Source organism: Bos taurus, chromosome 15 (assembly GCF_002263795.3).
Source record: "Bos taurus isolate L1 Dominette 01449 registration number 42190680 breed Hereford chromosome 15, ARS-UCD2.0, whole genome shotgun sequence".
NCBI classification, from domain to species: domain Eukaryota; kingdom Metazoa; phylum Chordata; class Mammalia; order Artiodactyla; family Bovidae; genus Bos; species Bos taurus.
This window is the reverse complement of record NC_037342.1, coordinates 24,024,279-24,049,846: the sequence shown is the minus strand read 5'-3', so window position 1 is coordinate 24,049,846 and position 25,568 is coordinate 24,024,279. Positions and strand designations below refer to the sequence as shown.

The following is a 25,568-nucleotide window of genomic DNA, read 5'->3' as shown; positions in this document are numbered from 1 at the left end:
AGCAAATCCCATGTAAAGAGCCCTTCCTATGGGTCAAACATTCTTTCTCAGGAAACTCCCACATACAGGATCACATGTAATTTTCACAAAACTTTTAAAAATAAATTATTATATCCATTTTGCAGATAAGAAAGTATGACTCATTCAAAGCCGCAGAGCTAGGCAGAAGCATACAACTTTGGGGGCCCTTCATGGGTGTGGTCATCTCAGTGCAGACCCCTGTAGTGAGTGTGTGATGAGAACTGGGGGAGGGAGAATCAGACAGGAAAGCTGGTTGCTTGGCTCTGTGGGAAGGTCAGGACACAGGCAAGGGAGCTCTGCTCCTAGAACCCAAGCAGACCAGGGGCTCAATCGGGCCTGGGAGACTGGTGCGGTGTCTTCTTTCTGTACTAGCCCTTTGCGGAGGAGAAGGGGCTACACCCCAAACAGGAATATGTCACACAACAGAGAGGGTCAGGTATGTCTTTAGTCTCATCATCCTCCTCACCTTTCTCCTTCTCTCTCTGCTACCTCTCACCTCTCCCTACAGTTCCCTCCCCCATTCTTCCCTTGTCTCCTTCGCTGGGACTTCAGAGTCAAGTCAACACCCAATGACCCTCTCAAAAGCCCTGATAATGAAACCCACTTGTCCAGCAACCGTCTGTCTACACTCTGGGCATCTGGACCTCTCTCCTTAGCCCCCAGCTCTCCCCATTCCTACTCCTATCAAAGCTTCCACATCCCCAGAGACTCTCAGCTACAAAGTTAGGAAGCAATGAAATAAAACAACTCACAGTAAATTGGGTACAACAGACAACTCTCCTTTAAGCCCTCAGGGGTGTCTGTTCATTAAGCCAAATGGATGACTAATTGGGGAGATTTCTCTTGATAAATATTACTGAGAGTCTGCTCGGTGCTGGGGGATGGAGCGAGGGATGCAGGGGAGCCAGGGGATTTCACTGTTTAGTCAAGAAGTAAGACAAGAACACAAATAATCATGCCATGAATGTCACAAAAAGGTGCATGAGTTTATTAAAACTGGGGAGGGGCATTATGTCTGGGTAGGGTGAGGGAGATGAGGAAAGGCCTGTGGAGCACAGCTATTAGAGCTAGGCTTTGCAAGACCAGTGGGAATCAGACATATAGATGGTAGCGGGGTGGTGGGGGGCAGTGTCAATCGTTTCAGACAAAGAGAGCACTGTGGACACAGCCCTGGAGATGGGCCTGGAACATGACTCAGTGGGCAATTCCAGTGTGTGAGAAAGAGGCTTCTGCTTGAAAGTAGGCAGAGAAAGGGATTTCTTTAAGTCTCATCCCCTGGCTTGTTACTGCAATGGAAGGAAAGACCCAAGATCTAGGATCCCTCTTCCTCTCTCTTCCCATGACACCCCACCCAGTCAGCTCCCTTCCTCATTGGGGGGAAGGGCCAGGGGTTATTTTGTCTCTCTCCAGTCTTTTTTTAAAAATATTTTTTCATTTATTTGGCTGCTCCAGGTCTTACTTGTGGCATGTGGGATCTAGTTCCCTGACCAGGGATCAAACAAAGGCCCCCTGCATTGGGAGTGAGGAGTCTAAGCAACTGGACCCCCAGGGAAGTTCCCTTTCTCCAGTCTTATCTAAGGGCTTGCCTTGAATCACCTCCCATCAACTCACCTCCCAAATGACTCCAAATCTGTGGGCAATCTCACCTGCCATCAGACCTGCTGGAGCCCAGATGATAGACCTGGGGGCCCTCTATGGAGCCTTAGAGCTGCACCCCAAGCTTTCCCAATGGATCCTTTCACTCTCCCCATGAAGCTGATCCTCCCCAAATCTTTGATTTCTATTCAGTTCAGTCACTCAGTCGTGTTCAATTCTTTGTGACCCCATGGACTGCAGCACGCCAGGCTTCCCTGTCCATCACCAATTCTCAGAGCCTACTCAAACTCATGTCCATTGAGTTGGTGATGCCATCCAACCATCTCATCCTCTGTCCTCCTCTTCTCCTCCTGCCTTCAATCTTTTCCAGCATCAAGGTCTTTTCTAATGAGTCAGCTCTTCACATCAGGTAGCCAAAGTATTGCAGTTTCAGCTTCAGCATCAGTCCTTTCAATGAATATTCATTTCCTTTAGGATGGACTGGTTGGATCTTCTTGCAGTCCAAAGGACTCTCAAGAGTCTTCTTCAACACCCAGTTCAAAAGCATCAATTCTTTAGCACTCAGCTTTCTTTATAGTCCAACTCTCACATCCATACATGACTACTGGAAAAACCATAGCCTTGACTACACGGCCCTTTGTTGGCAAAGTAAGTCTCTGCTTTTTAATATGCTGTCTAGGTTTGTCATAGCTTTTCTTCCAAGGAGCAAGCATCTTTTAATTTCGTGGCTGCAGTCACCATCTGCAGTGATTTTGGAGCCCCCCAAAATAAAGTGTTTCACTGTTTCCACTGTTTCCCCATCTATTTGCCATGAAGTGATGGGACCGGATGTCATGATCTTCGTTTTCTGAATGTTGAGCTTTAAGCCAACTTTTTCATCTCCTCTTTCGCTTTCATCAAGAGGCTTTTTAGTTCTTCTTCACTTTCTGCCACAAGGATGGTGTCATCTGCATATCTGAGGTTATTGTTATTTCTGCCAGCAATCTTGATTCCAGCTTGTGCTTCATCCGGCCTGGCATTTCGCATGGTGTGCTCTGCATGTAAGTTTCTGTAACTGCAATTATAGTCCCCCTCCGAGGGAGGACTCACTCCTCTGTAAGTTTACCCACTTATTCTTTAGTCGCTGTGTCTGACTCTATGCAACCCTAGGGACTGTAGCCTGCCAGGCTCCTCTATCCATGGAATTTCCCAGGCAGGAATACTGGAATGGTTTGCCATTTCCTCCTCCAAATTACCATGCTCTACATGCCCAATAATGACATGTACAGAACTAAATGGGTCCAATCAACTTTGCTCAAAGTTTTGCTTCATTGCAGCACGAAAACTGATTCATATACACTGAGTATTTAACCTGTCCAGGCCTTGGCTCACGTGTCTATAAAGGGAGGGGGCTGGATTAGACAGTGTTTCCTCACCTGGCTGGTGCTCAGAACCACTGGTTGAATTTTTAGAAATATTGGAACCCCTGTCCCCTGAATTCTGATCTGGTAGGTCTGATTTTGGGCTCCCATACCTGTATTTCTCTCTTAGTTTCCCCAGCATTTCTATTGCATCTAACCCAAGGACTGACGTTTGGGAAGCTCTAGGGTACCTCATCTCTGTGACTCTTCCTGACACTCACTGATTCATTCTCTGCAGAGGGGGCACCAGCAGAGATAAGACTGGAGAGAGGCAAGGGACAGATGTGGCAGATTTAATCCATTTTAACAAGATTAGAATTTATCTCAAAGGCAAGGGAAAGACTTTGCAGGGTTTTCAGCAGGGGTGACATGATCAAATTTATGTTTTAGAAACAGCCTTCTTATGCAGCGTGGAAGATGGGCTGGAGGTGGGGGACCTGAGAAAAGGCTTTGGTAATAACTGTCTGAGATGCTCGCTGGTGGCAGCAAGGGCATGTCCAGAAAGTAGAGCGGACAGAACTGGGTTGTCTCTTGTTTCCTTTGGATCTGGGATGCGGTGGGTCACCACTGTTCGGCTCTGCAGCCTCCTCCCAAATCTGGAGAGCCCCTCACTGTGTGGTTCTCAGTCAGCTCAACGAGAGACAAGTGCCCCAGATTTTGACTAGGTGCTGATGACTCAGAGAGGCAGAGACCATAGAGCATCCAGTCCAGAGGCCCCACAAGCAGCCACAACTTTCAGTTTCCAGAAGCACCATGACAGTGTTGGGGAAGGCCGGAGTTGGATGCCGTCTGGTGCCCTGGGTTTCCCTGCAATAACTGAATTCTTCCTGGACCACTAGGTGGGCTTGATTTTAGTTACAGATCTAACATCATCAGGCTGTTTTGTTGCTGCCTGTTTTATAAGGCTGATGTTCTCCTCTCCCTCGTGATTCTGTGAGCCTTACAATATTTTCAGTGACTTCCTTTTTCGCTTAAACTGCCCAAGTTGTTTGTTTCTTGCATCCACGTTCCCTGATTGATACCCTGACTGCTTCGGAGGCAGCAAGGGCACGAGCAGCTGGGTAGGGTCCTCAGACAAGGCAAGCGTGTAAAGGCGCAGGGTGTGAGAGGGAATCCCGAATGCTGCCGGTTGGCTTACAGACTATGAACACCTCTGCTTCTGAGTTGTTCACCCTGGATGAGGAAAGCTCGAATTGAGCCTTTCTTCACTATTAGAACTTTCTCTGAACTGTACCACTCCATTCAAAACCTGAGTGCTTGATTATGAGCTTGGGATTAACATATATACACTGCTATATATAAAATAGATAACCAACAACGACCTACTGTATAGCACAATGGATTATACTCAACATCTTGAAATAACCTATAATGGAAGAGAATGTAAAAAAAGAATACATATATATATATATATATGTACACACACACATATAATTGAATCACTTTGGTGTTCATCTGAAACTAACACAACATTGTGAATCAACTGTATTTGATAGAAATTAAACAAACAAAGCTGAGTGTTTAAATGTACAGACTGTCTGAAAACTATCACTCTTGTCCGTTCCTATGTTCTAGCAGGGGAAGCCCCTTAACCTTTCCAGTGCTCACCCCAAATCGTAATATTTTTGACATCATAGAGCTCCTGGAAGGTAGATGAATCACAGAAAGGGCTGAGGAAATCTGAGGCAGTACTGAGTGAACTTCCCTAAATACAACTTCCCAAGTTAGATATAAATTGACCACTTTCTAAATTCAGTCACTTTTCTACCTATTTAATATCTGGTAACTTCCAAGATGTTTTATTTTGTTTTCACATATATGGTGACCTCAGTGGCTACTGAAACACAAGATTTATAGTATACATACTATATACAGTAAAATATAGATAACATATAATTTACCGTCGATGATTTTTAAGGGTACAGTTTCCTGACATCAAGTACATTCTTATTGTCACCACCATCCATCTCTAGAATGGCTTCATCTTCTGAAGCAGAAACTCTACCTTTTAAACACTAACACCCTATTCACCACTCCCTCCAGCCCCTGGCAACTGCGACTCGAAGCTCCTCCTTCTCTAGATACCTCACCTAAGTGGGATCATAGCTATTTGTCCTCTGTGACTGGCTTATTTCACTTATCTTAAAGTCCTAAGTTTCATCCATCTTGGAGGATGCGACAGGATTTCCTGCCTCTTAAGACTGGATTAATACCCCCATTGTATGTACATACTTTGTTTCATTTATCTGTTCATCTGTTCATCACCATAGACACTTGGGTTGCTTCTACCTTCTGGCTGCTGTGAATAATGCTACTATGAACACGGGTGTAAAAATAAGGCATGTATTTTTATGACCTCTGCCCATCAAGCATTAAGTAAATTTTTCACATGAATAATTGCATTTTAATTTATCTGTTTTGTAACTCTGAAGTGTTGTATAATAGATGTTCTTAAAGTGGGTCACACCTGTATTCTTTACTGTTCCACAACAGGAGGATGCAAAGAGCATCTATAAATGTCCATTTCACACTGATGTGGAAAATCCCTGTGAGGAAATGAGTCTCTAAATGTGAACTGCACACACAGATGTCAAAACTCTCAGGTAACTCTCTCTGCTCTCCTGTCTTGGTCAAGGAGTGTGCCCTGAACCTCGCCTTTTATAAAATCCTCTCCTTCCCACCCACCCCTCTCCTTCTCCACCCTAGCCCTCCCACCCCCCGCCCCGCCCTTCAGTCCCTTCACTAGACTATTCTGACATGGGGCCATGGATCTCTCAGCAACATTGGTAACCAAGAACTCTCTATCTCTCTAAGGTTTTCTGCACTTTGATAAAAATAATGAATTCTAAAAAGGACAAGTGCATTTTCTTGGTGCCCCACACCTCCTCTGATGCAGAAAGATTGCCACCTTAGCGTTCTCAGAGTCATCTGCAACTGGGATAAGTGCAAAATGACAAAAGGGAAGAGGGCCAGAAAAGAAGCATTCCCAGAGCTTGAAAGTAACGATTCCCTTTTCATCTGTGAGGTAGGTTAAGAAATCTGAAAAGTAGGTTGGACACCACAAAGAGTTGTGTGCATTTCCGTCAGCGTTTCTCTGGTTGAAGTTTTCAGGGAGAACAGAAAACAGGCAAAACGTATTGATTGAGCACCGATATGCTGGTAGTCATTCCCACTTAATTTCCATGATAACGCTGCGATAGGATCAGCATCCCAGCTTCACAAACGAGGAAGCGAAGCAGGGGCTGGGAGACATTCAGAACTTCCCCGAGAGCATGGAATGTGGCCACGAACTTGTGTGACTCCAGCAATGCAGCTTCCCTGGTCCAGCTCTGCTTCCAACCCCTCCAGTGAGCATACAGCCCTCGTCTCTTGTGGAATGATTTCCAGAAGGGGTCCTGTGACAGCCTGTGTATGTCTCTCTCTGTGGGTGCAGGGCTTGACAGAGACCAGCAAGGGACTCTCCCTTCCAAGCCCCAGCCATCCCTCCTCCCCTGGCTCAGAAGCCATTCCTGGAGCACAGAGGGAGTTCTAGGTTTTCCTTCCCGTCTGTTGGATCCATCCTTTGCTTCCTCGTTACCATGGGCCAGCAAAATTTCTACCTGCCTCAACCCACCCTCTGCCCCTAATACTCATTGCTAGACATTGCTTTACCATTTTCAAGGATAAAGAGTAGAAATAAAGGTATAGGTAGCACACCAGGAACTACTTCCTGACTCTGAGGTTCTGGAACATACGGAAACTCAAGGAGGCTCCTGTGACCCCCTTACCAGGAAAGCTATAAGGAAAAGGGCCACCCTGCCCCCGCCCAGCCTACTTGGACTGGGGACAGTTCTGCCTGGAAGGGAGGGGAGGGACCCCATGACCTCCAGAGGGCCCTGCCAGTCCAGGAAGCCTGAGTCTCCGGTACAGCCTCCTGCTTGGCCACAGATGTTCCCTGTCATCAATCATTGAGGGCATCTGTTTGCTGTGCCGCTTGTTTAAAGAGCGAGGCGTTTGCTAATTGAAAACTAAAAGATCCATCCGTCTCACTCAGAGCCAGCATGAAATCCACTCAGCCATGCAAGACCAGGGTGGAAAAGGCAGCACAGAGCTACCGCTAACGTATCTTCAGGTTGGCGCACCCCACGGAAGTCATCTCCTGTTTCCTGAGCAAGCCTGGCTCCCCTCCTCACCTCGAAGCAGCCAGGGGCTGCCCATGCTACCGTTTATCTAATACTTCCTCATCTATTATCCCCAGTGTAGTCCAGAGAGAAAGGTATTTTTAGCCCCAATTTATAGATGGGGGATCTGAGGCTTAGAGAGATTAAACTATTTATCCAAGGTCACACAACTGGTAGGTGACAGAAGCAGGACATCAGTCCAGGTCTTCTGACTGGTCAGGAGAGGAGTGGCCTGTCCACTGAGTGACTGTGTCCCTCAGTCGATGTACAGGTGCTGAGCTGGGAGGCACCAATTGCTTCCTTAAGTGGATTTTAAACCTTGGGAAGAGTGATGTGAGGCTATGCAAGGCAGAACCCTGAGATTTCAACTATGTCTGCAATGTTTTATTGCTTTAAAAGCAAATATGGCAAAACGTTAGGATTCCTGATTGTTATAATATCTCGCCATCAAGCCTGCAGGGAGACAGGAATGGTCCAGATCCACGTAGAGTGCCAAAGGCATAGAGTAGGGGAAGAGACATGTCACGCCCACTGACATCTCCTTCCGTTCCTCCAGTTTGCCTCCAGAGATGGTAGATGTGCTGGTCTGAGCCCCCAGAGATGGGGGACTGATCCAGAGCTGGATCTCCATGGCATCTGGAAGGGATTCCATTTCTCTGTACGTCTGTTCTTTCTTGCAGAGTGGTAAGAGTGGGATTTAGATGAATGCTAATTTGTTTTTCCAGCTCTAACTTTTGATAATTGTCTGTGTCATTGAAGGAAATGCTGAGTCAAATTTAACCTTTAGGGCCTAGAGCCTCAAAGTCCTGGAGCGGCTTGATTCCAGCCACAATGGACTGACTCCCTGATATATAGGTCTAACTCTGTCCTTGTTGTTCCCCTCTGCCTGGAACACCGCCTTTCCCCAGGGAACTGGTATTTGCTTCAATGCCTAGCTCCTGTCAGGCTTCCCTTTTTGTCTGTTCCATAGCACCGGTTTAAGCTGCAGGCATGTTGGCTTAAACTGGCAGGAGGTGACAGCAGGAGCCTGGTTTCATTCCTCTTTGTGACCCTTGAATCGGACACAGAGCCTGGCAAAGGAAGGACAGTCAGTAACTACAGCTAACCCTTGAACACAGTTGGGGCTAGGGGTGCTAACCCTCAAAAATCAGCATTTAATATACAGTCCATCCTCCTTACCCACCTTCTATATGAGTGGTTTGACCCAAACCCAGATAATGTAGGTGGTTTAGTCTCTTGTGACCCCATGGACTGTAGCCCATCAGGCTCCTCTGTCCATGTAGTAGTGTATTATTTACTGTTGAAAAATATCTCATTTTTGACCTGTGATGTTCAAGGGCCAGTTCCTTAAAGTAAAGGGAAGGGGGAAAGGTGGGGGGAAGGCGGTTCCTCTGCAGGCAAAGACCAGCGGCCGAGGACCAGCAGCAGGGCAGCCCTCGCCACCATCTCCCTTCCTCTCACTCCAACCCCTTACTGCTTCTGGAATGAAAGGTGAGCTGGAATCTCTGGGCCTCCTCTTGAACTTTCTCAAGTCAGCTCCAAGCAGGCTTTCCCCTGAAAATGAGTTAAGCAACGAAGCTTAGCACAGCTCTGTCCACAGCTTTGAAGAGGTCCTGGATCTCTCCTTCGATTCCCTGGATGGGAGGTGCCTCCCCCAACCCTCGTCCTCTGACTCCTCAAAGGAGAGAAGAGACAGGCGACAACACCTGTCCCTGCCGCCGGTCATTTACAGATTGTTACTTTGGGGGTGTGGTGGGACGGCTCAGTTCCTGCCTGGGCTCCATCTGCCTCAAAAGTCAAGGATGGCGGCAATCCCCACCTGCTAGCGCCTCGGGTGTTGCGGGCACTAGAGGCTGGCTTACCAACGCTCAGGGGGAGGGGCGGGAGGGGCGGGGCCTGTCCCGGGGGCGTGCCCTGTCCCGGGGGCGTGGCCTGTCCCAGGGGCGGGGCTCGAGGCGCCCCGTGGTCCAGGCGGCCCCGCCCCGCCCACCCGCGCTCCCCGCGCTCTCCGCGCTGGAGCGCCGCGGAGCTGTCCAGCTTTTCAGTGCCGGAGCCGGCCGCCTGCCCCGTGCACCGCGCCGCCTCCGCGCCAGGTCTCTGCGCCGCTCGCCCGCCCAGCGCCCGGCCGGCCCCGCCCCACCCCGCCCCGCCGCGGCCCGTCCACTGCTCCCCGCGGGCCGAAGCCGGCCAAGCGGCTGCCCGCCGGGGCTCTGAACGGCGCGGCGGGGCCGGGAGCCAGGGACCCGCCGAGGAGAGCGGCGGCCCCGGACAGCTGCCGGAGGGGCGGCCGCGCGTGGATGCGGCGGGAGCCGGAAGCCTCGTGCAGCCGGCGCCGTCTCTGCCCCCGGGCGCCCTATGGCTTGAAGGTAAGCGCCAATAGGGTGCAGGACAGGCGGCCCGGGCCCAGGCAGGGTCAGTGGGAGAGGAGGAGGGAGCTCGAAGGGCGGAGCGGCTGGGATCAGAAGTTTGTCCTGCCACTCTGGCGCTCGTCTGCCCGGGGACCGACCTGCCCTGATCTTCCCGAACTCTCCGTCCGGCCGCTTCCCCGGGGGCGAAGGGAACGTCGGCGGCTGTCCCCTCTCCCACACTCTGGGCATCCTTCGCGCCGCCCGGGTGCGAATCCTCGCTCCGGACACGGGCGGGCAGTGCCGTGCAGCCTCCGGCGGAGCGCCGAGAGCGAGCCCCGCGGCCCGCGGCTTCGCAGGGCGGCCGGCTCCCGGACCATCTCGGGAGGTCACTTTTCGCCCGGCACCAAAGCTGGGGGCCCCCCGTGCGCGCGGCCAGAGTTCCGATCGCCCTGGAGGGAAAAGGGTTGTTCTTGGCAACTCTGCATTTGTGCGACCTGGAGACTTCATTTTCTAAGGACCGAAGCCAGGGGTGAGGGAGAGGCTGGTTCTAACTAATTGCTCTCATGGCTAATATGCCGCTGTCCTTGGTTCTGAATTTACGTTCTTGGCCGTCTCTCCGTTTGCGATTCAGTTGAGGAAGGAGGTTGGGGTTTCAGACCCATCTCAACCTGGGAATGGGGGTGACGATAGGCGCAGAGGCAAAGAGTGACTCTTCTACTTTGGAATGGACCAAAAGCCCCGGTAGGGTGGTGTACAGAAACAAGAGGCAGCTGTAAGCGCCAGACAGAGCGCGTGTCCATCCCTGGCTGCCGCCCTTAGCCTATGAGCCGTTCCTCTTGAAGAGCAGAGGTAAGAGGGTGCCTGTGCGTCTACACAGCAGGCTTCGTCATGGACACAAGTCACAGCACCGCGGCTCCGTAGGGACAGGTCCTTTCTCTCAGCCACAGGGAAGCTATCTGAGTGAATGAGTCATACTGTTCGCCCCCCAGCACCCCATACTTTTTGTCCTGGGGGATCCTGAGGCTGGTGAGGTGCAAGACACTTTGTGGATCCCTCTCTAGTTCCTTCTTCAGATCCAACTATTTCTGGATTTTGACCAGGCTACAAACCTTTCAGGCTAATTCTTTCTCCTCCCCAGGACGGCATGAACAGTGATTCTTACCCCATTGGATGCAAATACTCTGCTTACCCCTGATTCATCCTGTGGCATAAGGACCACTTGAAAAAGAAATCATTTTTTTGTTTCATTTTTCTCCCTGTTGCTGCTATTTAATGAGGGTGGACAGAAAGAGAGGCTTGTGGTGCATGTGACCAATTGCAAGAGAGTTAGTGAGCTGATTCATTGTGTCCCAGTCCCCTGCCTTTGACTTGTCTGCTTAGTATTCAGGATTCCTGATATATTTGACTGGGAGGGGGCTGCTGATGCCAGCTCTGAAATTAGACATCTGGTGGGGAAGACATTTGACAGGGTTAGACTGAGAGCCAAGTGAGGGCCACCATGGTTCCAGCCTTGGTCTCTTGAAGAACATTCTGAGTTCCTTCCATCTTACCTATACATCCTGGGGTGAGGGGGGGGAGGAAGGTGCCTGAAACATGGGAGATTCTGAATTATTACAGAGGTCTGGGATAGCATTTCTCTAAGGGTTGAGTTTTGTTTTAATAAACTCTGTATCTGAATCACCAGAGAAGCTAGTTTAAAATGCACGATTTTGTTTCTTATCTGAAGAACTGCCGAATGAGAGTCTCAAGCAGAGGCCCAGGAATGTATATTTTAACAATATTTCTGGGTGATTCATATGTACACTGGGTTAAGAAATCATCTCTCATACAAGTTATTACTTCCTTAACGAGAGAGAACATGATTAAGGTCTTGAGTCAACACCCTTGCCTTCTGCAGTTACACGTGTTAAATTCTTCGGATGTGGGACTGTGGATGAACCAACCTCCTGGTTCAGTCCCTTTGCTGTGATAGAGGATGCAGCCCAGTCTCCTCCCACAGGATCTGCCTGGGCCTCCCTTTTTTTCTAAAACAGATTTTTGGTCTCTCTAGGAATCACCAATATGGTTTTACATTGACCTGTGTAAATACTGAGTCTCCTCTGGGGGCCAACCCAGTGTGTTTTCCCTCCCCTCCCCTTCTAGGGGAATCATCGTCTTTCAGTATGCTTATGCCATGATCTGCTAACCCAACTGCTCCTTAAATGCCAAGGAGTGATTAGTTCAGCTTAGTAGCACACCATGTTCCCCAAGGCTGGTAGCCACATGTGCCCTATTGGCAGTGACATATTGACTGCATCGATTTGGTTCTTGTGCTCTATAAAAGCTGGGAAGCTTGTAGGGGCGAATAAGGCCAGTGATAAGGCTTGTGGGCTAGTCAGTTTTTTTTCTTCACCTGCAAGGTTGAATTATTTCTGTCTAGAATGTGCAGTGATGTAGGAGAGTCTGAACTTGAAAGAAAGCCTGTTTTTTCCCTCCTACCAGTGGAAACAAAGGGAGCTCAGGATCTCATAAGAATTTGGCCTCACACGTACCTTGGGCTGACCTGCTGAAGCTAGATTGGTCTAAGGCCCCTGTTCTCTGTATAAACATGTATCAGGGGAAAGGCTTGTGGACTCGGTCTGGAGGGAGCTGTCTCCATCTTCCCTGCATGTGGAAATTGTGTTTCGGTGTTGAGGAAGAAGCTATGAAGATAGCACAGGTGATGTGTGTGGTGGGGGTGGGGGGCAGAGGGTGATGAGACTTTCTTGAGCCAATCCTTCCCCTTCCAGTGACTCACACGTTCTCACCTGCCACCCTTTATTTCTCCCTCCCATGTGGTGTAATATCCAGAAATCTCCAACAGTGAAGGCTGAGGAGGGGAGAGGAGAATCAAAGTTGATTTACAATGCTGGGACCCCAAGCCATATCTCCAGCATCTCCCAGAATCAGGTCGTGTATCACACGTCACAGCAGCCTAAGATATGAGGGCTTGAAAAGAACAGAATGACTGCCCAGTCGGTTCCATTTCCCCTCAGACATAGTTACCAGGACTTTTTTTTTTTTTTTTTTAAACCTCCCAGCAGGCCGCCCGCGCGCCGGACGCCGCCACCGGAGACTGGCAGCGCCCGCGAAGCGGCCCGAGTTTCCCGGGGCAGTGCCCGGCGCAGTCCCGCCTCTACCAGGACTTTAAATTCCTTAGATTATTTGGACTTCCTCAGAAGTCATTCTGGATGTTCCTGACTCCAAACACGACAGCTTTTTCTTTAGTCTGGAAATATGGTTTCTGTCTTCTGTTAGGAAAGTTCTCCAAAAATTGAGTGGTGCAGACTTATAGAAAGAACTTACGGTTGCTGGGAGGAAGGGATAGTTATGGAATTTGGGATGGACATGTACACACTGCCATATTTAAAATAGATAACCAACAAAGAGCTAATGTATAGCGCAGGGAACTCTGCTCAATGTTATGTGGCAGCCTGGATGGGAGGGGAACTGGGGGGAGAATGGATGCATGTATATATGTGGCTGAGTCCCTTCAGCTGTCCACCTGAAACTGAAGCTATTGCAACATTGTTAATCAGCTACACCCCAATACAAAATTAAAAGTTTAAAAAAATAAAATAAAGTAGGAGATCAACTTTAAACATATAGCCTATAAATAAATTTCTTTAAAAAAAAAAAAGAGTGGTGTAAACTTTGCAGTTCCAGTGTACCAGGATTGAGTTTGGCAATCAAAGCTTCTCTGTCTTATCAGGAGCTCTGCTAGCAGGAGAGCATCCTGCATTTAGGAAGTACTTGGAAACCACAGGCAGCAGGAAGGGCTCGACTTCCCAGTAGGCATCCTCCCCTGTGTGCGGCCTCTCACTTAGATGACCCCCAGTGTCATATTCCTTCCTTTCACCCCCCAGTAGGGCCTCTTACGGCCCTGGGAAGACTCCAGCATTTGCTTTGGGATTCTGTATGAGCTCTCCAGGTTACTAAATAGAGCCACTAAGCAAGTTGCTTATTTACCAGTTCTGGGTGGTAGACTGATATTATCTCCAGTCTATTTAATTATTGCAGCAGTGTTGGAATCTGATGTTAATATACCGCTGCCTCTAACCTGTCCCCATCACCAATGTAATGGAAGATTTCTTTCTTGTTGTTATTTTTTTAAACAATAGAATCATATTATCTAAATGCATAGGCTTGGAAAATAGCTTGATTATAGTGTCAGTACATGTGGGTGGAGGAGAAAAACTCCACGATTCAGCTACTTGGTTTGTTCGTGTTTGGGTCCAGAGAAAGGAGAGAAATTTGCCCTTCCGGTCTTGTACATTTCCCCTCTTCTTCTCCCTTTCAATCTGATGAATGAGGTAAATCAACACCCTTGGCAAGTGTGAAGCCCCCTGGGAGGGTGCAGCCTCCTCTTTCCCTAGGAGACCTGGGACTGTGTCTCTAAAGGAGCAGAGGCCCCTGCTGGCTTCAGAGAACAGGAAGGAGCCAGAGATGATGCCCTCGGGCCTGGGGACTCCCCCATCCCAGGGATGGAAAAGGCTGTGTCCACGCAGGGTCCCAAACTCAGAGCCCTGGAAGCCATGGGGGCCTCTGAGAGTGTGGAGCTAGTGTCATGGATGTGGGAGCTGAGGAGAAGTGAACTCTTGAGGGCCCTTGGAAGCAGTTGATGTTCAATATGCATGTGTAAGGCATCAGTGTGGCACAGATGGGCGATTTGTCATAATCTGATGGCACCTGCGAGGATTTGCACTTTTTCTAGGAACAGACAGGGGAAATTCTTTACTGTCTCCAGTGATGGGGGAGGGAAAGAAAGGAGGACCCCTGGCTTTCCCTGGAGCCCTCTGAGTGATATCAGCGTGTTCCCAGACAGAGGATGGTTAAGTGAAGTCAGATAGACTCGGCCCCAAGGGGCCTTGTCGATAAGCCCGCAGTCAGCCCGGGCAGACCCAGCTTCCAGGGCGCTGAGGTTCAGCACACAGAATGGCAGCCACAGTCCCCAAGGACATTCCCCCGCAGACGTCTGGGAGCCAAAGTGAGTCGTGGGGCCCGTGCATTTGTCACTGGGCTCCTTCAGAACGTGCCTCATTTGCACCCCCACGTTGCTGTTATTGTTTAGAGTCTAAGTGGCCCAGCAGGGGAAAGGCATTAGAAATGAAATTATTTTTGTTACATGCTGTATAATTGCCTCCTCTCCTTTCTATTACCCCAGGCAGCAACATCACTAGCAATTCCCCGGGAACCTTTGGTCTGGGAAAGTGGCTTACTCACAGGCTTCCTTAGAAGGGCTGCTCTGAACAAGTGACCCCACTCACCAGTCCCTCTGTCACTGACCTAATCATCATAACAGCCATCATTTGTCACGCATTTGCTCTGTGCAGGACCCTGTGCTGCACACGTGACATTTTTATTTCAACTCCCATTCTTATGACAACTCTAGGAAACAGGCACTATTATTATCCCCATTTTACAGAAGAAGTGTGGACTTAGAGAGGTAGATAGCTTGCACAAGGTCATGGCTAATAAGCAAAGCCAGACCATCTGATGCTAAAACAGTGCTTCTCTCTGACCTATGTAAGGGGCATACAGAATGAGGGAAGAGAATATGGATAAGAAGGCATTTTCTTTGATAAACTGAAGTGACTGTGACCTTTGCATATGAAGGCAGGAAAGGAGGAGATAGCAGAGGGGGAAGAAAGGATGAAATAACTTCTTGGGATTCTGAAAGCCGAGGACCATCTAGGAAGTAGTTTGGCAACTGGATCTAGGAGTTTTTTGGATGAAATGCACTGGGAATGAACCTCAGCAAGTCCTGGGGGCAGAGGTGGGGGAGGTGGGAGCAGGAGGAGGCCTGGGAGTGGAGGAGCAGGAGTGTATGGACTGATACAAGCTTTCCTGAAAAACACTGATAATATCACCTCCTGTGTCACACCTCTCCAAGGTGAACTGAACTGTCCAAACGGTAAAACCCAGACTTCTTCCAACCTTTAGGCCTTTGGTGTTGCTTTCTTATTATCACGGGATGAAAACTTGTTACATCTCCAAGACTAAACTCCTAGATTTTCCAGAGGCAGCAGGGGAGTGGGGTGGGGGAGTAGCATGGCCTGGGACTCTGCACAGATGCAGGAGTAAACTCACGGGAGCTTGGTTGGTGGTCAGTGCTTTTCTGTCGGACAGAGGCAGTAGAGGCCCAGGAGCCCTGAGCAGGATGCTTGACCACATTGATTTCTTCAGGAATAAAATCAAGGGATTGAAATTCAGCAGCACAGAAGGCTCCACTGAAGTGATGAGATCATGGTGTTCACTCCGTAATGAGCTGGAAGACTTCTAGACCACCGTGTTGAATCTCCCCATGAATTCTGTGAATGATACTCACCAGCATTGGTTTCCTTTCTTAAAGCCTTTAAAAACAGTATAGTGTGGTAGTTACAGCTGTGGGCTCTGGGGCAAGCCTGCCAGAATTCGAATCCTGACTCTAAATACTGAACTGAACTGATGTTACCTTAAACAAGTTGGTTAGCCTCTATCATCTTGAGTTTCTCATCTATAAGTGGGTATATTAATACTGACTTCATTGGGTTGTGGTGATTGATTAAGGCATTTAGATGTAAGACATTTGGGAGTCCCTGACAAAAAGAAACACTCTATAAATGTTAACTCCAATGACTGTTAGTTATTATTAAGAAACTTCAGGAGGAACATTTTCAGCTGTTTTTCTTCTGCACGAATTCAGCCTCTGATTTTACATGTCTGAAATTAAGCATGTTTTTAGAACTTTCACAGAATTCAAGCTTACATTTCTTTCTTCCATTCTATTTATCTGCACCACAATTCTTTGGCACTTGCCTGTCGAAAGCTCTTACTCATCTTGAGCGAGAGGGGTTCAAGTTGCTTGTCATCCCTTTGAATTAGGTTCCGCTGAGCTCCCATCTTACCACGCACAAGCCAGGAGGAGGCGTTGGTCTTCGTGGTGATGCTTTGGCACAGCCTCAGTTTTCTTCCTGGCTTCTCAGGCCCTTCATCTGCCTCCTCCTCCTCCTCTGATTGAAGTCTTCTTGACTGTCATTGTCATATGGTGTGGGGCACTCTGGCACAGACCACTTTTTATTAAACATGAAAAACAAAGAGAATATATTGGTGCCCAAGGACAAGGAGATTTTTCTTTTTCTAAGATCTCCGAAGCTGGTGGAAATGCACACTGTCCATCTTTTGGAGTCATTAATGGCAGTGAAAGGAGAAGGCAATGGCAGCCCACTCCAGTACTCTTGCCTGGAAAATCCCATGGACAGAGGAGCCTGGTGGGCTGCAGTCCATGGGGTCGCTAAGAGTGGGACACAGCTGAGCGACTTCACTTTTCACTTTGATGCACTGGAGAAGGAAATGGCAACCCACTCCAGTGTTCTTGCCTGGAGAATCCCAGGGACGGGGGAGCCTGGTGGGCTGCCGTCTATGGGGTCGCACAGAGTTGGACACGACTGACGCAACTTAGCAGCAGCAGCAATGGCAGTGAAAGGTTGTTGCTGAATCACACAAAGACGGCAGGATTCTTGGCCTCCAGAGGAGAAGAATTCAATCCGAGGTCAGAGACGAGGCTTGATCACTCAGAGCTTTTGTGTAATAAAGTTTTATTAAAGTATAAAGAAGATAGAGAAAGATTCTGACATAGACATCAGAAGGGGGTAGAAAGAGTACCCACTTGCTAGTGTTAGCAATGGAGTTATATACTCTCCAATGAATCCAAAGAATGTCTGGAGGTTGTAAAGACCTCACCAGACCTACTCCCATAATTTACATTTTAAAATAACAGGATTAGCCAGAAGGTTTAATCCAGAGACTGTCCTCAGGCAGGATACATTATTGTTATATAATTCTAAGGAATGTAGAGGAAAAAAAGTTTGTCCTTTCTTCCTCCTTGAGAATTCCAGACCCCTCTCGCTTTGGGGACCCCTAGATTTCTTATCAACCTGCCTAGGAAATGACTCTCTCAGCAGGAGCAAATGCTACCCATTTTTTTTTAGATGAAGTATGGGACCTGCCTGAGAGAAGAGGATGAAACATGATAGCTGCAGCCTTAAGAGTCTCCAATCATGAAAGAAACATCCATCTGTGGGGCTTTTTCTTTTCTCATGAAGCCTTCCTTGGGCAGGACTCTTTCTTAATTGACACATATACTTCTGGCCAATTAGAAAGGCTTATGGTAGGAGATTTCTGAGGCCACACTGGTATTCTGTTCCCTGATCGTCTTCCTTAGGTCATGTGGTCGCTCCTTTCTTACACTCTGGGCTCCCTCTCCTCTTTCATTTATTAATGGCAGGATCAACAGGAGAAATGTGTTGGCAAGCAGAAGCCAGCATCCAGGGTCCCAGGTGGAAGAAGTCAGGCACCCTAAAATGGATCCATGTTTCCATACATTGCCTTGAGCACTGTGTACAGCGGAAGGCCTGGAGTTGCTGTTGATGACTCGTGGCACAAACTCTGCCCTCTGGCCAGTCATCTCTGGTGAGCCAAAGGGGGTGGCGAGAGATGATGACCGCTTTCCATAGACCCATGATGCTGCCACACATTCTGCATTCTTCCTGAGTTTCATTCTGTGGTAACCAGCCTCCAAGATGACCCTCAATACTCCCTGCTTTCTGGTATTCATGTTATTTTGTAATCTTCTCTAACATTAAGTAGGGCAGACCTGTGTAGCAATAGAATAATACATCAATGACAGATTGTGACTTCTGAGGATAGATCATAAAACATATAATGATTTCCACCTTCTTCTGCTTTTGGATCACTCATTCTAGGGAAAGTTGGCTGCCATGTCATCAGGATGTTCAAGCAGCTCTGTGGAAGGGTCTACATGGTAAGGGACTGAAGCCTCCTGCCAACAGCCATGTGAATGAACCATCTTGGAAGCCCATCTTCCCTCCCCAGACAAGCCTTCAAGTGACCATGGCCACTGCCAAGGTCTTAACCACGACCTTTTGAAAGACCCTGAGCCAGAACCACCTGACTGAGCTGCCTGAATTCCTGACCCACAGGAGCTATGAGATAATAAATTTTTGTTGTTTTAAATTGCTAGGATTTAGAGTAATTTACTATACCTAGTAGAAAACTAATGCACACTCTGAAATATTCAGACTTTTCTTCTACAATGACATGGAGTCTCTTTGCTCAGTTGTGTCTGACTCTTTGTGACCTCATAAACTGTAGCCCGCCAGACTCCTCTGTCCATGGGGTTCTCCAGGCAAGAATACTGGAGTGGGTTGCCATTTCCTTCTTCAGGGGATCTACCCAACTCAGGGATCAAACCTAGGTCTCCCACATTGCAGGTGAATTCTTTACCTTCTGAGTCACCAGGAAAACCCTTTAAATTGCTAGGATTTGGAATAATTTATTATTCATAGTAGGAAACTATTGGAAATTATTCAAACTTGAAAGTTATTCACACTTGGAAATTATTCAAACTTTTCTTATACAATGACATGGAGTCTCTTCATTCTCCATGTATAAAGATGGATTCCTCCTATTGGATTAAAACTGCCTCTGTGAGTTTTAAGTTGTGCTCTCTGGTTTGTTATTTTAGGATTCTAAACCACTCATGCTTCACACATTGTGGTCATGAACTTCTCAGCCACCATCTTCCCAAGACCAGGTTGCTGATTTCTGTATTCTGCCTTCCTGTACCCAATCTTGCAAGAATGTCTTCTGATGTGGCAGCCATTCAACATACATTTCACTTTTCATTCTTTCATTGAGCAGAAATCATTGAGAAGCTACTCTATACTAGGTACTCATTTTGGTTGCAAATACACCAATGAAGAAACAAAGATCCCTGCCCACATTTTGGTGGGAGGAGAAAAATGATAAACAATAAGTATAAAGAGTGAATTCATAAATGTGTTAGAAGGCAATAAGTACTTGGAAAAAGACAAAATTAATTAGGGTTAGGTGATGTGGAGTGCTGAAGGGTGGGAGGAAAGGAAGGTTTGCATTATTAAATAGGTGGTCAGGATGGACATCATCGAGAAAGTGACATGTGAAAAATGACAAAGGACATAGGAAAGTGAACTACGTATATATCAGAAGGAAGAGCATTCAAGGCAGAGAGATTCTACAGTCTACATGAATTTTTAAGCATTTTAAGTAATTGTCTTATTCCCTAAAGAGCAACGGTAATGATAAGCTGCATTTGGAACTCCATTTTCATTTTTAAAACCCATGAGACAATAGTAATCTCTCTCATTTGTAACTCACTTTCTCATATTGTTGTTGTTCAGTCACTAAGTCATATCTAGCTCTTTGTGGCTGCATGGACTGCAGCATGCCAAGCTTTCCTGTCCTTCACTATCTCCCAAAGCTTGCTCAAATTCATGTCCATTGAGCTGGTGATGCTATCTAATCATCTCATCCTCTGCCACCCTCTTCTCCTTTTGCCTTCAATCTTTCCCAGCATCAGGATCATTTCTAATCAGTTGGCCCTTCGTATCAGGTGGCCAAAGTATTGAAGCTTCAGCTTCAGCAACAGTCCTTCCAATGAATATTCAGGGTTGCTTTCCTTTATAATTGACTGGTTTAATCTCCTTGCAGTCCAAGAGATTCTCAAGAGTCTTCTCCAGCACCACTTTCACAGTCATTAACCTTATTGATCTTTGCAAACCACTGAGATAGCTATTATGACCCCCATTTTGCAGATATGGACACTGAAGCTCAGAGAGGTTAAGTGAAACTTGCTCAGACTTGCACAGCTAGGGGGTATTGGAGTTACTGCTTTTAATTCAGTTCAGTCGCTCAGTTGTGTCTGACTCATTGCAACCCATGGGCTGCAGCACACCAGGCTTTCCTGTCTTTCACCATCTCCTGGAGCTTGCTGAAACTCATGTCCACTGAGTCGGTGATGCCATCCAACCATCTCATCCTCTGTCCTCTCCTCCTTGTGCCTTCAATCTTTCCCAGCATCAGGGTCTTTTCTAGTGACTCCACTCTTCACATTAGGTGGCCAAAGTACTGGAGCTTCAGCTTCAGCATCAGTCCTTCAATGAATATTCAGGACTGATTTCCTTTAGGATTGACTGGTTTGATCTCCTTGTAGTCCAAGGGACTCTCCAACACCCCAATTCAAAAGCATCCATTCTTTGGTGCTCAGCTTTCTGTCTGGTCCAACTCTCACATTCATGCATGACTACTGGAAATACCATAGTTTTGACTAGATGGACCTTTGTTGGCAAAGTAGTGTCTCGACTTTTGTAGAGCTTTTCTTCCAAGGACCAAGTTTGGCATAGCTTTTCTTCCAAGGACCAAGTGTCTTTTAATAGCTTTTCTTCCAAGGACCAAGTGTCTTTTAATTTCATGGCTGCAGTCACCATCTGTAGTGATTTTTGACCCAGGAAAATAAAGTCTGTCATTGTTTCCATTGTTGCCCCATCTATTTGCCATGAAGTGATGGGAATGGATGCCATGATCTTAGTTTTCTGAATGCTGAGTTTTAAGTCAGCTTTTTCATGCTCCTCTTTCACTTTCATCAAGAGACTCTTCAGTTCGTCTTCACTTTCTGCCATAAGGGTGGTATCATCTGCATATCTGAGGTTATTGATATTTCTCCCTGCAGTCTTGATTCCAGCTTGTGCTTCATCCAGCCTGGCATTTCACATGATGTGCTCTGCATGTAAGTTAAATAAGCAGGGTAACAATATACAGCCTTGAAATACTCCCTTCCCAATTTGGAACCAGTCATTGTTCCATGTCCGGTTCTAACTGTTGCTTCTTGACCTGCATACAGATTTCTCAGGAGACAGGTGTTCCCATCTCTTGAAGAATTTCCACAGTTTGTTGTGATCCACACAGTCAAAGGCTTTAGCATAGTCAGTGAAGTACAAGTAGATGTTTTTCTGGAATTCTCTTGCTTTTTTTAATGATCCAATGGATGTTGGCAATTTAATCTCTGGTTCCTCTGCCTTTTCTAAAACCAGATTGAATAACTGAAAGTTCTTGGTTCCTGTACTGTTGAAGCCTAGCTTGGAGAATTCTGAGCATTACTTTACTAGCGTGTGAGATGAGTGCAACTGTGCAGTAGTTTGAGCATTCTTTGGCATTGCCTTTCTTTGGGATTGAAATGAAAACCGACCTTTTCCAGTCCTGTGGCCACTGCTGAGTTTTCCAAATTTGCTAGCATATTGAGTGCAGCACTTTCACAGCATCATCTTTTAAGATATGAAACAGCTCAACTGGAATTCCATCACCTCCACTAGCTTTGTTCATAGTGATGCTTTCTAAGGCTCACTTGACTTCACATTCCAGGATGTCTGGCTCTAGGTGAGTGATCACACCATTATGGTTATCTGGGTCATGAAGATTTTTTCTGTATAGTTCTTCTGTGTATTCTTGCCACCTCTTCTTAATATCTTCTGCTTCTGTTAGGTCCATACCATTTCTGTCCTTTATCGAGCCCATCTTTGCATGAAATGTTCCCTTGGTATCTCTAATTTTCTTGAAGAGATCTCTAGTCTTTCCCATTCTGTTGTTTTCCTCTATTTCTTTGCATTGATCACTTAGGAAGCCTTTCTTATCTCTCCTTGCTATTCTTTGGAAATTTTCATTCACATGAGTATATCTTTCCTTTTCTCCTTTGCCTTTAGCTTCTCTTCTTTTCTCAGCTCTTTGCAAGGCTTCCTCAGACAACCATTTTGCCTTTTTGCATTGCTTTTACTTGCGGATGGTATTGATCACAACCTCCCATACAATGCCATGAACCTCTGTCCATAGTCCTTCAGGCACTCTGTCTATCAGATCTAATCCCTTGAATCTATTTGTCACTTCCACTGTATAATCATCAAGAATTTGATTTAGGATATACTCGAATGGTCTATAGTTTTCCCTACTTTCTGTAATTTAAGTCTGAATTTGGCAATAAGGAGTTCATGATCTGAGCTGCAGTCAGCTCCTAGTCTTGTTTTTGCTGACTGTATACAGCTTCTCCATCTTTGGCTGCAAAGAATATAATCAGTCTGATTTCGGTATTGACCATCTGGTGATGTCCATGTGTAGAATTGTCTCTTGTGTTGTTGGAAGAGGGTGTTTGCTGTGACCCGTGCATTCTTTTGGCAAAACTCTGTTAGCCTTTGCCCTGCTTCATTTTGTACTTCAAGGCCAAGCTTGCCTGTTACTCCAGCCATCTCTTGACTTCCTACTTTTGCATTCCAGTCCCCTATCATGAAAAGGACATCTTTTTTTGGTGTTAGTTCTACAAGGTCTTGTAAGTCATCATAAAACCGTTCATCTTCAGCTTCTTCAGCATTAGTGGTTGGGGTATAGAATGGATTACTGTGATATTGAATGGTTTGCCTTGGAAACAAACAGGTCATCCTGTCATTTTTGAGACTGCATCCAAGTACTGCATTTCGGACTCTCTTGTTGACTATGAGAGCTACTTCATTTCTTCTAAGGGATTCTTGCCCGCAGTAGTAGATATAATGGTCATGTGAATTACCCATTCCAGTCCATTTTAGTTCACTGATTCCTAAAATGTCAGTGTTCACTCTTGCCATCTCCTGTTTGACCACTTCCAATTTGCCTTGATTCATGGACCTAACATTCCAGGTTCCTATGCAATATTGCTCTTTACAGCATTGTACTTTACTTCCATCACCAGTCACACCCCCAACTGGCTGTTATTTTCGCTTTGGCTCTGTCTGTTCATTCCTTCTGGAGTTATTTCTCCACTCTTCTCCAGTAGCATGTTGGTTACCTCCCAACCTGGGGAGTTCATCTTCCAGTGTATCTTTTTGCTTTTTCATACTGTTCATGGGTTCTCAAGGCAAGACCACTGAAGTGGTTTGCCATTCCCCCTTCCAGTGGACCATGTCTTGTCAGAACTCTCCACCATGATCTGTCAGTCTTGGGTGGCCCTACATGGCATGGCTCATAGTTTCACTGAGTTAGACAAGGCTGTGGTCCATGTGATCAGTTTGGTTAGTTTTCTGTGATTGTGGTTTTCATTCTGTCTGCCCTCTGATGGATGAGAATAAGAGGCTTGTGGAGCTTCCTGATGGGAGGAGCTGACTGTGGGGGAATCTGGGACTTGTTCTGATGGGCCATGCTCAGTAAACCTTTAATCCAATTTTCTGTTGATGTGTTCCCTCCCTGTTGTTTGGCCTAAGGCCAAGCTATGACAGGGGTAATTGTGGTAAAGGCAACCTCCTTCAAAAGGACTTATGCCCGCACTGTTCAGTGCCCCTGACCCACACCTCCTCCTCCGTCAGAGAGTCCTGGACACACACAGCCAAGTCTGGCTCAGTCCCTTGTGAGGACACTGCGCCTTTCTCCTGGGTCCTTGTGTGCAAAAGGTTTTGTTGTGTCCTCCAAGTCTGTTTCCCCAGTCCTGTGGCAGTTCTGTAATCAAATCCCACTGGCCTCCAAAGTCAAATTCCCAGGAGGTTCTCAGTCCCTTTGCCGGATCCCCAGGTTGGGAAATCTGTTGTGGGTCCTAGAACTTTCTTAACAGTGTGAGATTTCTTTGGTATAATTGTTCTGCAGTTTGTGGGTCGTGTGCTTGGTGGCTCTGTGTTGGGGCTGATGGCGACCTCCTCCAAGAGGGCTTATGCCACACACTGCGTGTCCCAGGTCTGCTGCAGGCAGAACCCCTGTCCCCGTGGCAGGCCGCTGCTGACCTGTGCCTCTGCAGGAGACACCCAAACACTTAAAGGCGGGTCTGGCTCAGTCTCTGTGGGGTCTCTGGATCCTGGTGCGCACAAGGTTTTGTGTGAGCCCTCCGAGCGTCTCTGGCGGGTATGGGTTTCATTCTAAATGCGATTTTGCCCCTCCTACCATTTTGTTGGAGCTTCTCCTTTGCCCTTGGACGTGGGGTATCTTTTTTTGGTGGGATCCAACATATATCCTGTGGATAGTTATTTAGCAGCAGAGTTGCAATTTTGGAGTTCTCACAGGGGAAGATGAACACACATCCTTCTACTCTGATGACAATTCTTGTGCTCCTTTCTTATATTGCCATCTTAATGTTCAATGCTAATCTCTCAGTGATGCATTTCTGGTCTTCCCCACCTGACTGAGATCTCCTTGAAACAGAGAGTCTGTCTCAAATTTCTCCTGAAGCTATGATAAACAAAAATGATGTTAAGCATTTGTTAGTCACTTAAATTTGTGAGTGAGGGAGTTGGGTGAGTGACAGTTTACCTCCCTGTGGCCACACTTACTTGAAGCCCAGCAAGGATGTCTGCTATATCTGGGGAATCCGCTACAGGTGGAGGGGTTCAGCAAGATGCTTCATCCCTCTTTCATCGTTAGCACTCTCTGGGTACCTTCATCAGTGAGCACCTTATAGTTTGGCTAGAAAATCTTCACAGTTGTGGGCATGGAAGTAGGGGTTATTGAATAGTTAGAGCCTGCTTCAATCAGACACGTACGCAGAGGAGAAGGTATTGGGTGAACTGTCAAGGAAACACATACAGATGTGTTGGTCCAGATCAGCCTGGCGGCCTGAAAACAAACAGGATGGAACACTCCTTGGGAGTGAGCTTTGGGGCTTTAGGTGGTTTGTTCTGAAGCTGGAATTTAGAGATTGGGGAACTAGGCTGAGCCTTAGTTTAAAAAGTACAGAGAAGCATTACCTAAGACCCTTATTTATTAAGTAATAATAGTTTAAATCTATCTCCTAAAATCACTTCCAAAAAATGAGATACCTACTCCCTGCCCATCTAACTATTCAGTATAACAAAGTGATTCAGAAGATGAACTTGGAAGCCAGACTGATGCAGGCTCAGACTTGTGTTCTGCCAGAAACCTCAGTCAAATTACTATAATCCCTTTGAGATCAGCATTTTCTTTCATAGACTAGGGATGACCATGACACTTGCTTCATAAGGTTTTATAGGAAGTGAATGAATCATGCACATAAAGTACTTGGCCTAATGCCTGACATGTGGCAAACTTTTAGTAAACATTCACTATCATTATTCTATCATAATTAGTAGGAAGCATTTAAATGTCTACAGGATCCTTCCCCATCTCCTAGTTTTATCTTCTGTCTTCTGGAGGAAAGAAGGATGTCATTGCAGATGAGGAAATTAGAC

General features: G+C 46.9%; 1 protein-coding gene and 1 long non-coding RNA gene across 2 annotated transcripts in view; one reads left to right on the top strand and one right to left on the bottom strand.

Moving 5' to 3' along the window:
- Window positions 1–7,546: 7,546 nt before the first annotated feature.
- On the bottom strand, window positions 7,547–9,062 carry LOC132342280 (uncharacterized). The gene is made up of 3 exons (XR_009490594.1): window positions 8,997–9,062; window positions 8,652–8,731; window positions 7,547–8,247 (listed from the first exon to the last, which is right to left on the bottom strand). It is a non-coding gene; the product is annotated as an uncharacterized lncRNA (long non-coding RNA).
- A 403-nt stretch (window positions 9,063–9,465) lies between these two features.
- The window catches only part of DRD2 (dopamine receptor D2), a 70,642-nt gene continuing 54,539 nt past the window's right edge, over window positions 9,466–25,568 (top strand). The window contains exon 1 of the mRNA XM_024974984.2: window positions 9,466–9,543. The gene's annotated coding sequence lies outside the window, so the exon portion shown is untranslated. The remainder of the gene's footprint in view (window positions 9,544–25,568) is intronic.